This window comes from Amblyomma mixtum, chromosome 1 (assembly GCF_055824585.1).
Source record: "Amblyomma mixtum isolate Tamu chromosome 1, ASM5582458v1, whole genome shotgun sequence".
Classification (NCBI taxonomy): Eukaryota; Metazoa; Arthropoda; class Arachnida; order Ixodida; family Ixodidae; genus Amblyomma; species Amblyomma mixtum.
In genome coordinates, this window is record NC_143012.1 from 162670882 (window position 1) to 162684305 (window position 13424).

General features: G+C 45.5%; 1 protein-coding gene and 2 pseudogenes across 1 annotated transcript in view; 1 reads left to right on the plus strand and 2 right to left on the minus strand.

Annotated features, from left to right (window-relative positions):
• Nucleotides 1-13424, plus strand: part of LOC149369585 (uncharacterized) — a 123134-nt gene that overhangs the window by 94431 nt on the left and 15279 nt on the right. The gene's annotated exons all lie outside the window — the stretch shown is intronic.
• LOC149369594 (uncharacterized) lies at nucleotides 7613-9905 on the minus strand (annotated as a pseudogene).
• LOC149369595 (uncharacterized) lies at nucleotides 10291-12717 on the minus strand (annotated as a pseudogene).

The following is a 13424-nucleotide window of genomic DNA, read 5'->3' on the forward strand; positions in this document are numbered from 1 at the left end:
CAATTAATTCTATAACGTGGTTTATCAGGTTGCTTGTATTTCAGTGGCAGTGAGATGCACTCATCAGCAACGGTTTCTGAATTTTCTTTTTCTGAAAAAATGTTGATTATTGTTGCCAGCTGCTTTTTCACAAAACAAATTTCTCGCAGCAGGAGAACAGAATTTTCTGAAAACATGGGAAAAAAAAGCTGTCATGAACCTGTCAAAGAAAAAAGACCTCACAATTCTGCCTGTTGCTGAATGTGCTCTTTTGTATCATCATTGTGGCTCATTGGTGTGTGAATACAGCCAAGGAAGACCCACTGTTTTACGTAATCTGCAATGTACTGTACATTTTCGAAGTATTTCTGAAGAACCAGTCAAGAAACAGAATGAAAAATTTTTGGCATCATCACTGGCCGGCTGCAAAGGTGGTAGAAGGCATAATTCTATTATATATGGAGCAAAGGATAAATGCTTAAATATCTGGATACTTCCTACCTGTTCAGAAAGTCACTTAGGGACAATTGCCTCATAAAAATATAGACAACTTAAAAAAAGTAGTTATTCATAGTTCCCTCAATTTAAGAGTTTTAGTATTGCGTGCTTTGCGTAATTGCGTGCATAGCGGAATATCGGGTCCCGAATGCACATGTGCAGAACGGTAACACGGAAATAGCGTTAGCGTATGCACACAATTTTCCGAATTATCGTTGCAGCAGTTGCGGCTTTTGCGCCCTTAGCGTGAAAACATGGCGGCGTCTTTCCAAGCCAGAGCCGCCCGCTTCAGCTGATTCAGCAGTCTTTGCGATCCGATCGGCATGTTTGCTTTTCACTATGACTTAACGTTGCTTTGACGATAAAGTTTATGTGGCAGTTCAGCCCAGTTTTTGAGATACCTTCTCGATTCTGGACCACTCAAGCCTAATGGGACCTCAAACTGCTCTGATACCGTCTGCAACTGCCTGGAAAGTAACACAAACGTGCGGAATGAAACAAAAATAGATTTCGAGCTTTGTCGCAGTGTTTTATGGCTTTTAATGACATAACACAACAATTTATATTAAATTTACAAAAGTTTTTTGAACATTAGACGCCATGTGATGGAAAATAAGCTTGCTCGAATGGTTCATTGCCTTGACTAGATGGTGCCACTGTTATACGTTTCTTTATTTCACTTTATTTCAATTTCTGGGTCATTTTGCTGGCCAAAATAAGCGCTTCTGCAGTAACTGGCTTAAAAGACTGAAATATTATATTTTGGCAAGTTAGCGGCAGTGGCGACCATTTCAGAAGGACCTTTCGCCTCCATGTAAAGCAGATCGCGTTTAACGTTTTCAGAACGCTATACTAAAACTGTCTTTGGGGATAAGTTGTTCGCAGCACCCTTAGGTCCGCTATCACGCTAATGCTGTACTAAAACTCTAATGATTCCCCAAGATGAAGTAATCCAAAAAATTTAAAATATGTCGCATTTTTTTCATTAAGCCTGAGAGCAGTTATCCAGGAATAGTCAAATGAAATGCAACCTCACATGCTGTGCATCACTGCCACACAGATTAAAGGCACGTGTGCGCAGTGTGCACCAGCTCATTGACCTGGGACTTGAGTACCCGGCGGACCATTTACAAGTGACACGGAGTCGCAGCGTACTATCCCCGTTCTGGGATGTGTGAAAATGGTAACAGCTGTGCCACAGGAGAAGGAATATAAAGCAGATGCTCACAGCTACCCTGCCAGGCACCTTTGGCGTGCTTCGAGCAAGACAGAACGCAAAAATCCAAAGAAAAAAACAAAAGACAGCAGCTGCTGTGGGATACAGCAAGGGGAAAAAAACGGCAAAAAGAATAAAACTGAACCAACGCCATTTTCAAGCAGTATAATGTGAGCTTGTTTCTCTTCAGCTCGCCTCATGCATAGTGCAGTAAATGCTCTATTTGAAACTGCCGTCTTTATGAAAGGCTATATATTATTTACTGTTTTCATGCAGCACACACACATATGGACAAACCTGGCATGCTCACATATCAGTTCATCTTAAGAGCCCGTAAAAGGATAAGAAAAACAAATTTCCAGATCCCTTCAAGCTCGTCTTAAAGGGAGCCTACTGATTGTAGGGTGGAACACTGAATTTTAAAGACCCCATTTTTTACAGCCCAACGGAGAGCTTGCTGTCAAGATGCTGTATTTAGCAACAACTTTTATTGGAAACGCTGCAGGAAATCTTGACCAAGAATTTTTAAATACGTGCTTGTACTGTTTATGTATTCCGAATCCCGATGCTGGATGCTATGACCAGTGGGCGTGATGGCGATTGCACGTCAGCAAAAGTGCTGTAAGAAAAACTTATATAAATATCACCCACTAGACCGTAATAAGATATTTTTAGCATATGGACCAGCGTCCATTTCAGTTTCCGTAGCCAAAGCTGTTATGTCCCAGTGATATACACCTATTCGATGAAAGTTTTAGGAAACTGGTTCCTGCTCCATTCAAGAAATCCAAATCACTTTTCATCGAATGGTGCACTGGAGAGTGTAAAATACAATAAATCATGACGAACACTCCTGAGAGAAAAAAACTACTAAATCAAATAAGTAATATTTTAATGAGATGTCATGTGGTGGACTCCCGTGATAATTATGGGTTTCGCCGCAAGATGGTTTTTTATGCGACTTTCACTGCCAAATTAAAATTACAAAGCCTTGTTTATTTATTTTGCAGCGCTCATTTTGCAGTGCTCAATTCTTATAGCATGAGGCACGACCTTTTCACTTCTGCAGTAATGCGCGGCGATATCACAGCAGAAAGGTTAAATGCACTCCAGCAGCATAATGAACCAGCATGATTTGAGTGCATTAACCTTAACAATTTTTTTTTTCGGTCTAAGATTGATCCCGTCTTAGATAAAACATTAATGACTGTGAGAAAAAATGCTAACCTCTTTTCAATCACAGAAGCACCGAATGCAGTGCAAAAATTGTTAGTACATCTTTAAAACTGAAAAAATATATTGAAGGCTTGGATACCAATGGCCGCGGCTAAAAACGCCTTCTGCTGATTCATGGAAGGACGCTGCTGAGAGAAGATCCTAATTGACTTGTTTTTTGCAGACTGTCTTGTTTCACAGAGCATCGGAATGTTGGGCACCAATTTCCTTTGGAGCACGCTCTCACGGAAGAAGTTTATGGTTTGTTTGATGATCCCTATTGTGCTTCGAATTTCAGAGACCTCATTCAAATCGTTGATCACGAGATTCAGTTTGTGACTTCCGCGGTGAGTACCTTTGGAAGCTCTTTCTGTATTACTCTGTTCGCTCCAGCTTCTTTTCCAGCCAATATAGAGTACCCATTGTACCCCTGTACAACGAGTTTTGAAAGAATCAGCCCAGCATCCATTAAAAACTTCAGGATCATAGCGGCGATGAAAGCAGAGTTCAGTTGCTCCAGCTCTGCAAATTCCTAAAACTGCTCTCGAACACAAACCTCGGTTCCTGCCTTGTCAGTGAAGCGGATGCATGTAGACACCTGCTCTGTTCCTGCAATACCTGCAGTTTCGACCACAAGGATAAAAAAAAGCAAACGCTGTTTTATCTTTGGCTACTTTTTCGCCATATATTGTGATGATCTTGTTTAGCAAAGCTTGCCTTTCGGAACTGCGCTTCACACTGAATTCCACAAGTCGGGCCACGAGAATGACAAGATGACAGAACTATTCGGCAGGTTTTGCTTGTGATGGCTGCTGGCAACTTTGTAGGGGAGAGGCTGTGAATTTCCTCAACCCGTTTGGCGAGCTGTTCAAGAGGCTTCCTGCCTGTCCGCACAAATCGCTTTACCTTTTGCAAGTAATTTTCAAAAGGGAAGGCACTAAATGTGTCCAGTGGACTGAAATGCAGGCTATTGCTAGGCAAATGGACCAGGTTGTGAATACTGTACACAGGAAACTCATTGCCCTACAGTGAGGTTCCACATTCCACAAAATAGTGCATTAACTGTTCTGCATGCTGAATATGACACCGTAGAGAGGGACACACGAAGAGAGCCACTGCTACATGAAGGGTCAGAAAGTGCTCATACAGCCCTGCAGGCAGAATGTAACAAAACTCTGTAGCCTTCCACCGATTAACTTCATCAACACCTCGGCATTTTCTGGGAAAGTCTTTTGGAATTTCACACCTCAGTGCATGAGGATGAGCAGATAACCTACCCACGCGAGCTGAATTCAATCGCACAGACAGGTCTTCTTTCAGCCAACTTAGCATCAGTCATCTTTTGACACCTAAACAGACAAGGTGCATATAATCAAGCAAAAGCTGTCACTATTCCCACTTCAAGTGGCACAAAAAGAGAGTGGCCTTTGTGGTGGTCTTCGTCTTCCTGCTGTGCAAAGGTAGAATCAGTAGACAAGGTGCCCTAGTGTCTGGAAATGTTGTCTCCACGAAAAACACCCTCCGACGTGTACTTCTCACACCCTGACCTACTATTGTGAGCTTTAGTTGCCTTCAGAAATGCTCTGGCAGGAGTGGCATCGCATGTAAATTCTCTCAGCAAGACATTATAGTGTTTGCTGCTGTGCCCTATTCCCATGCTGAGGACCTCAGACAGTTCCTCCACAAATGGCCGGACAATTTCATTCAGCAGAGGCTTACTGGCTCCACTAAATGCTCTAACCAAACAAACGCTGTCATCCCTGCTGTTTAGTGGATGATGCAACTCCACGAGAATGCACCAAAATTCCTTTCTGCTGCTTTTGAAGACTGGAAGGCCATCAACATTAAAGCTGATTTGACAAGCAACAGTTGGTAGTGGCTGCATTCTGTCGAGAAGAGTGGATATGCTCCTTTTGAAGCTGAAATGGAAGTACTGCTCATTGCTCAAACAATTTATGTCTACAATGGGTGGCGTGGCAAGAAGCGCCCGTGCAGAGCTTGGCAACTATGGCAATTTAGATTTTAGGGTTTGGAGCAGGCTGTCGATTCTTGGATGAGTTGTGTTCTCTACAGCCCACCTCCTCAGAGAAAGACAATATCTTCAGGCTGGCTGTCAGCATCGCTAGCTACCTGGTCATCATCACATCAAGACAAACTTTGACCTGGACTATGTACCTGATCCTGAAAGTTCTGCGGTTCATTGGACACATCTTCTAGTACTAGAATTTGAGTTTCTTCTGTCTGCCCTTCCTGCTGTACATGACATTTTCTAGCAGGACTCCAAAAGTGTTCTCCGCTGTCCATTTGGAAAACGGATTGGAAAAAAAGAAATAAGGCGACTCTGACTGGCGGTCTGCTACCAAGTTCTGAAGTTGTTTGCAAGCATTCATGGGTGCTTGTTCGCGCTAAATAAAAGTTTTGTTATTAATCTACTCCTTTTGTTATTTTCATATCATCCAAAACGGTACTTGAAGCAAAGCAAGTACCGCTGTGTGCATTAGGAATCATATTTGCTAGCGCTTAGTGAACACAGCAAACAAGAACACAAACACACAGAATAAAAATACAAGAACACACCTGTGTTCACTAAGCGCTAGCAAATATGATTCCAAACGCTTTCCAACTAGCCCAAGATTCCGCCTTAATGTGTGCATTAGTCATGTTATTAGTAGCATTGGTTTAATGGCAAGCTAAACTGCAGTACTGTGCTTAGCTGTAATTAAAAATTCTTTTCTCCCTGGTCAGTTCACCAGCTGGATATGGCCTTACTAAGTAATGTTTTAGGCCAAAACCCTCGTCACCAACGATGACATGGTACTGTCCTTTTGCAGACCGGCAGGACTTCAGCACAGGGCAGCGGTGATGGCTGCACCTCCAAGGCCTTTTTCATGTTGCATTCACTCCAAACTCCGCTGTCATTTAGTCGGCCATTATGGCCAACATCAGAAAATACAAAGTTTAGATCTGCATCCACTAGTGCCATACGCACGATGCTAAAAAATCCCTTATAGTTCCAGTATTGTGCATCGGAGTTGGTTGGTGGATATAGCTATGTGGTTCTTATCCAGAGCTCCAGTGCAGTGTGGGAATCGCCATAAGTCCTGAAAGCCCCTCCTCGTGGTGGCTAGGCACCTGTAAGAGACATTTTGCTGGTCGTTCATAGTCACTGTGTCATGCAGCTGACAATTCTATGGAATAAGTCCAGCGGTTCAATTCTACTGGCTGCCACCTGGAAGGTTGGTGGAGATTGGTTGCTTTATTAAAGCCAAGTGAAGTCTCTTAAGCACCGCGCCTACAGCTGATCAAGTTGACACCTGTTTGAGCTGACAAACCAGAGAGGCTGCCACTACACTTTAATATACTTATTAGTAGAGGTAATAAGAGATCATAAAAGTGTAAGGTTATATAATGATTCGGAATTGCAGCATTTTAACTTAGCATTAAAATATCACACAAAAATATGTTCAGTACACTCATAAATTGCTCTAAATAAAATTTGGTCAAATTATTCTCTATAACCAAGGCATCTTATGTAGATTAATTTTTGATGTAGATTAATAAGCTTTCGTAGCGGTCTTCCGAGCAGAAGAAACTGCAGTGGACCCTAAATTTTAAGCTAGGAGCTCACCTGTGGTGATGTAGCGCAGTCCAATGGCCAGTCATTCTGCGGCAGGAATGCCAAGGTGGAAATTCGTATCCTTTTTTTCAATTGCTGATCTCACTCGGTCTAAAAGTTCTTCAAACGAGCTGGTGTCCATGCGTATCCAGCGGCGGTAACCCTCCGCATCTTCTAAGGCCAACTCTCTCATCAAGTTTTCAAAAGCGCCTTGCTCAGGTGCTCTTCGCTGTCAGTCCATCATCTATTTGGAGCGCGGTTTCTTCTGCGGTGGCGGCTCGTCGTCCGAGTTAGAATCGACGGTGCAGTATATCAGGAAGGATGCTGCTGCAGCAGCCGCGCACGGCGATATTTCCTCTGACATTCTGGAAGACCACATTAGTGTGTAGTTGACTGATATGTCCACTTCTCTGCTTCGGTAGTGTTGACTCCAGTCATAGACTTCTTTAAGAAGAGCTGCATGTTTGGATGTTTTTTGCCGAACCAGAGCCCAGCAAGTACCAGATGTTTAAACCGCAAGTGCGGTGGCAGTTCATTCACAATGAACTGTAAGGCCCACATGAGCTCTTCGATGACTTCCAAATTGGACTCCCGCCAGTGTTGATAGTGAGAGTGATGTCATCTCTCACAAGTATTTCCCGCATTCTGCTGTAGCACTGAGCACTTCTAATGTCAGAAATGCGGGATCGTGGCTCTTGCAGCTTCTAAAGGTTTTCATGAAGTTGGAGTTTCGTGTTTTCAGTTGCAAAGCTGAGTTGCTTATGCAAATCTAAAATGACGAAAAATGAGCCGCGGCTCTTGAGAGTCTGCAGGGCATCTGTGTGCCAGCAGTTGGGGCACTGTGCTCACTTCTCAACCACATTTAGAAGAGCACTGCATGTCTTGCAAAAATGGTACTGCACAATGTCTTGTTTTTCCTTGCACCACAGTTTGCGAAAAGCATCCGTGCTTTGGGGCTAGACATTACATCCAAAAAAGAAATTCATTAGCCTTGTTAAGTCACCTAATGCAGCCCATGTAAGGCCATGCGGTTCTGCATGTGCCATAACAGCTGCTATTGCGCCCATCTTGGTCACCTCTGCATTTGGCTACTTTTCATTAGCGAAGTGCGCAAAGGATGATGGCAGCCCATCATCTTCATCTTCAGGACTCTCAGATTCTTTGCTGAGACTGTCACTGTTGGCAGCAGTGTCACCACCCATATGAGAACTGGCGTCGCTGCAAGTATCATTTTCTGGTTGCACTGCATCATTATGAAAGTCTTAGTCACTGTTGATGCCAATGTCACCACCAAAATCAGAACTGGTGATGCTGCAGGCATCACTTTCTGATTGCATCTTGTCATTTTCAAAGTTGTATTCACTGTTCATACCAATGTCACCACTCATATTATTATGGGGATTAGCTCAACAGCAGGCGCAACAGGCCGCAGTCAAATGGCACACCAAACCCAAGCACTAGCTGCAACGTCCTCGTCGTCGTCAACTGCCCACCATCAAAACGTCATCTTCACCTCCCGACTATGCACTGTAACAATATCAGAACTGGTGTCGGTGCAAGTGTCACTTTCTGGTTGCAACTTTTCATTTTGAAAGTCTGAGCTTGGAAGCTCTATGTCAGCCGCTGTAGCGCTAGCTCCGTCTTGCGCGGTACCTTCAATGGGTAGAATGTCGGGTTAGTCAGTGGAGTGCACTTTATCCCTGTGCTCCTTATTGCCTGCTGTGTCGTTCACGTAGTCCCACGCGGTACTTTCAGTGGGAGGTGCGCTTGGCCTGACCTCTGGACACACCTTGAGTACTTGTAGGTTCGACTGTGAGCACGATGGCACTCAGCGGATCGACAGCGGCTGCCGTAGAATGGCCCTTTTGACGCCTGTTGAGAGTTGTGCTCGGCTCCAGATACTGCTTACGCCGTTTCTTCGGAGCAGATCCAGACATCGTCAACGGCATTAAACCTCTGATACATATGATCAGCAGAGTACGATCTCGGTGGATTTCGCAATCACGGATGCTGTGAGTCTTCCGGCGACCGGCAACCTAGCGGAAGCATGTACAGCCAACACTCTCTAAAGGCCTCTCTGCTCCTCCGTGACGTCATCACACTACGACGGGCGCCAGAGTTCGTGTTCTTCATGAAGGGACGCTGCTGCACGCTCATTCATTCTTGTGTAACTGCAGCGCTACGTGAAATCATCCTTTGAAGATTTTGGCCCCATGATGTAATGCTGGCGTATATGTATGATGTCATTTCCGGTACATAGTCCGCGGTGAATAGGTTTAAAAACTGAAAGTTAGCAGTTTCTGGATTATGAATATATGGATGGATGAAAACAACTTTATTACACACACACACAAAAAAAAAATCTTCCAGGGTGGTCCCCTACTGGTCCAGGAGTCCACGGGCTTGGGCTTCACGTAAAGCCTGATCCTCCAGCCATTTCTGGCCGGCGGGCTGAGCGGCTGCTTTATTTCACCCCACCGTCTCTCATGCTTTCACCCCACCTTTCCTCCTGATTGCAACAGCTGTGGCGTGCCCAAATCCACACTTTTACACTACCTTTGGGAATGTCCTTCCCCAAAGGCAGTATCCCCCATCCCCAATCCCACTCATTCTTCCTGGGAGGCTGCTTTATGAATATATGTTGGCTGTTCAGTATCTTTTACTATCGCCTAATATTGCCTGAAAGTCCGCACTTTTTTTTGTGGTGCGTTATTTTTATTAACAGCTCATTGCATGATGCGTACTTAGAAATTATTTTCGGGCAAAAATTGAACAGTGTGGTATATCACCTAGCGCCGACTGTTTGCCAGGAACCTGACTACTATTTGTAACCTTTTTCTTCCAAACAAACACTCACCCTCCCTCCACACACACTACTGAGTACACTACAAACATGAGTAGGCACACTACGGTGTCACAAAACTCCGGACAGATGCTGTTGACAGCAGATTGCCCCAGACCGAAAAGATTGGCCACAACCTATCCTCTGCCGAGGATCACAGCTTGTACATCGCCACTGCAATGCGCTTCTCAGCATATATGGCCAACCGCATATTTGTGTTGATGCGCTGCAGCAGGGGCCGGCAAGCTTCCACTATATACCGGAACGTCGGAGGCGTCACACGAAAGCTCTGTTTGAAGAACCGCTCACCTCAGGTAGGGGAGAGTGTCCTTGAACCAGCATGCGTTGTGATTGTACATCCACCTTTTCCGGTGAACTGTACCATCACGCACAACTGCAGCTGCGATACACAACCTGTTCGCAAAAAGCAGCTGCCTTCTTACACTGTCTGTCTTTCCTTTAGCCGCCTCAATCTCGACTTTGAGGTCAGCAGCCGCCACCAACACAAGAGCAATGTCATGCTTCCTTTTTAAACTCATAATAATCCACACAGCTGTGACAACAAAGCTTTTTGTTTTGGTGTCAGCCGCTATCACGTCTGGCTAGATTTGGCTGTTGCTGCCCCCGACTGTACACTGTTGCCAGGCATCACCATGTTATGGCTGCTGGAGGAACATTTGGCGCCAGCTCACACGCATCAGGGAAACTTCTTAATGTGCATTGAAAATGCCCATGTAGCTCCAAATGTTTTGAGCATGCTCGAAAATCTTGTTGCAGATAGAGTTCAAGGAATATCGAAAGTGCTTGTGTAACTATTATAGTCTAAGTAAAAAAAATCTTGTGATGAGGTAATACCTTGGCTACGCTTGTTGAGGAAATTTTTAATGGCTCCCAAATTAACCTAATATTTGTTATTTTTTATTTTCAGAGCTGCTTCTGGAGAGTTTTGTCATTCTGTGCAAGAGTTGGTATGGGGTCTCCAAGTTGACATTCAATGTTCATGTGCTTCTTCATTTGTTCAAGTGTGCTCGGTCCCTTAGGCCACTATGGGCACATTCTGCTTTTGTTTTTGAAGGTGGAAATGGACACATAGTTCGGCAGGTGTCAGTTGCAAAGGCATCCCTCAGCAAATTGTTGTACGCATTATTATGCATCAACAACTGCACAAGGTGATGTGCAGCAGCTTGCTGGAATGCAGATCATGGAATGCAGGCTCTCACTGGCATTTTGAGTCATGCCGTTACTGCACCACTCCAAGAGGGCTTCATCACTTAGTTGCTTAAAGACTGGCTCCAAAGCTTCACAGACAAAGTATGGGGCAGGGGCTCCTCACCTTTTGCCATAGCACAGTTGTAAGGGCACCAGGATTCTAGCCCTTCAGGGCACAGGGCATGCTTGGGGTCGTCATCAGTTGATGACAAGTGTTGCAGTGTAGCCTTAACTGTTCTCCTCATGCCTGGTACATTGTTCTGGTGACTGCTCAGGCCGTAGCCATAATAATTTACAGCAGTGGACATTTGCACCCCTGCTTGGCATGGCTTCCAGACTACCCCTACCTTCTTCTTTGTGTAGTGGCCGTTAGATGCCACTTTCAGTTGTTCTGTGTCCATCTTTAGGACTGCTTCTGCATACTCAATCAACACATCACTGCTTCGTAAATTGTACTTTGCACTATTTCTTCACTGAGTTTCATCGGATCTTTTTGAACGAGGTACCCTCCGATATATTTTAGTACATGTGAAGGATCCGGCATAAAAAACAATGACAGCAGAATAGTGACATGGGCGGGGAACAGCGCATGTAGTGATAGAGTAGCGGGAGCTTGACAGGTTTAAGCTTTGCCACATCGCTCGGTTGGAGCTTCCCATGTCGCATGTCACACACAGCACACGCAAAGAAATGTCTGTACAAAGGTTGATTAAATGGAAGACAAAGTCTCTCAGCTTTTCTCCATTGACAAAAGCACCTGTGTAGTGATAAGCAATCACCTGCTTCCATCGTGTGTTTAGGCCCCCACCCATAAAGAGGAGTGCATGGTTTGCTGCTCGGTCGGTTTCAGGGAGCATCGCCTTGACAAGGAAGCCGTCACCACTGTGGTCTAGCTCGACTTCCTTCCGAATCTCCATTTCATCGAGCAATATGACGCAGTCCTTTTCAATGTTTGACATTGTGGCCACTTTCACTTTCATCATATTTACTATATCAATCAAGACATCGGGCTTAAATGGCAGGTGCTGCAGTCATCTGCGAAGCGTTCTTCATGAGGAAAGAGGGTTGCCCTGTCCTAAAAGTAAGTCGTAGCCTGCAGGTCCTCGTTCAAGAAATCGAAATTTTTGGTCAGCGCAGAGATCTTTTTCTGGCAGCAAGTTTTCGTGCAAATCATGTTTTTCTTTTTTGCATCTTGCAGAGCCTTTCTTAGCTCACATGCAGAGAGCGAGGAAATACCTTCTTTGCTCCCATGCTCGGCTGCATTTTCTTCGAAAGAAGAGGTACTATCTCGACTCAGTGCTGCGGAGTCTTCTTGGTCAGCATTAGTAGCAAATGTCGAGGAGGAGTTGGTGCCTTCCTCGCCAGCAAGTCCACATTTGGCAGGCCATCTCGTAGGGACTTTCCTTCGCTTTGGTTGAGCTGAATTAATAATAGCAACAAAAAAGACAAGTCTCAATGCTTTTTGCAATAACTGGAAATCGCGAAAATAATGCACTCCAGCACAATTATTACTCATGTCTAAAGTTGAACAGCGTGGGCAAAGTTGTAGACTAACAGGCAGCGTCCATCCTGTTGTTATAACCAGTTATTTAAGGTGCTTAACAGAAAATGTTCATTAAAAATATTGCTGTATTACCGAACCTCGCACGCTTCCAAACAACGCACAGGCTATGAGGGACGCCAAGCCAGAAAGGCCAGAAAAAATTTGACCCATAATACGTTTACAGGAGCACATCATGCTTAGGCATTTAGCTCTGTCACAGAATAGTAGCCACGATTGAGAATGAACATGCAACGATAAGGTCTGCTTACAAACAGCGTAGTGCAGCAAGTTCTATTGCAGCAAGCGCAGTGCAGCTGCGCACTAAGTTCTTAGTGGCCCTTTTGAAAACATTTGGCTTCTTTTTTAAGGCATTGTAGCTTTTGAAGCAGAACATTTAATACCACAGCATACTTGGACAATTAAGTTACATGAAAATTATATTGCATGGGCAGCACTTCTCCCTTGCCCTTCTTGCGTGATGGCTGGGCAGCAGGCGTGGGCTCCTTAAGGAAGTCTGCCGCCCTCGAGCGCATGCGGGTGAGGGCAGGGGAGAATGCAGCCTCTTTGGTTGGCGGGAAGGGGCTGCGGGGCCTGGGCATCTTGAGGGAAGAGGCCGCGTCCAGCAGCTGTCGTTCTGTTGATGCTCGGTGAGCAGGAACTGTGCGCTGTCCTCAAGGTGTCGCAGGAAGGTCCCGGGGTCACAGCCCACAGCCCATGCTGGAGCTGCGTCGTGGGATGAGGCGCGTGGCGTCCATGGCTACAGGGACAGTGCGAGCACGCTGAGGGCAGCGGGCGAGCGCCCGGCCGCTGGCGCGACCTGCTCCTCTGGAGGCTGGTTGTGGACTGGCGAGCAGCGACGAGGAAGAATTTGCCGGGGGGGGGAGGGCTTCGGCGAGCAGCACGGGGACCGCAGGGAAGCGCCGGCGCACCAGCCAATGGCGACGCGCGAAGGTAGAGGGAGCGCACCCTCCCCGAGATGGGCAAGAAGGGCCGCTGCCGTGGCGAAGTGGCTCGGACGGGCGAAGCGCGGCCGGTGGATCGAGCAGCCGAAAGTGCGCCTGCTCACTTCAGCAGTCGAGTGCGGGTGTTGCTGCCCCTTTAATAAGACTTTGGATCTCTTTCGTTTTTGGTGGCCACATGCAGCTGTCTCAAGACCACTTATGGACAACTGCCACCTCATTATCTTCTTGGGGAAATTTTACAATAACATAGACACCACCTTAAAAGAGAGGAAATATGTATTTATGTGGACACATATTTGCAAAACCAAAACAGACGTAGTAAAACACCCGAGCACAGGCAACTC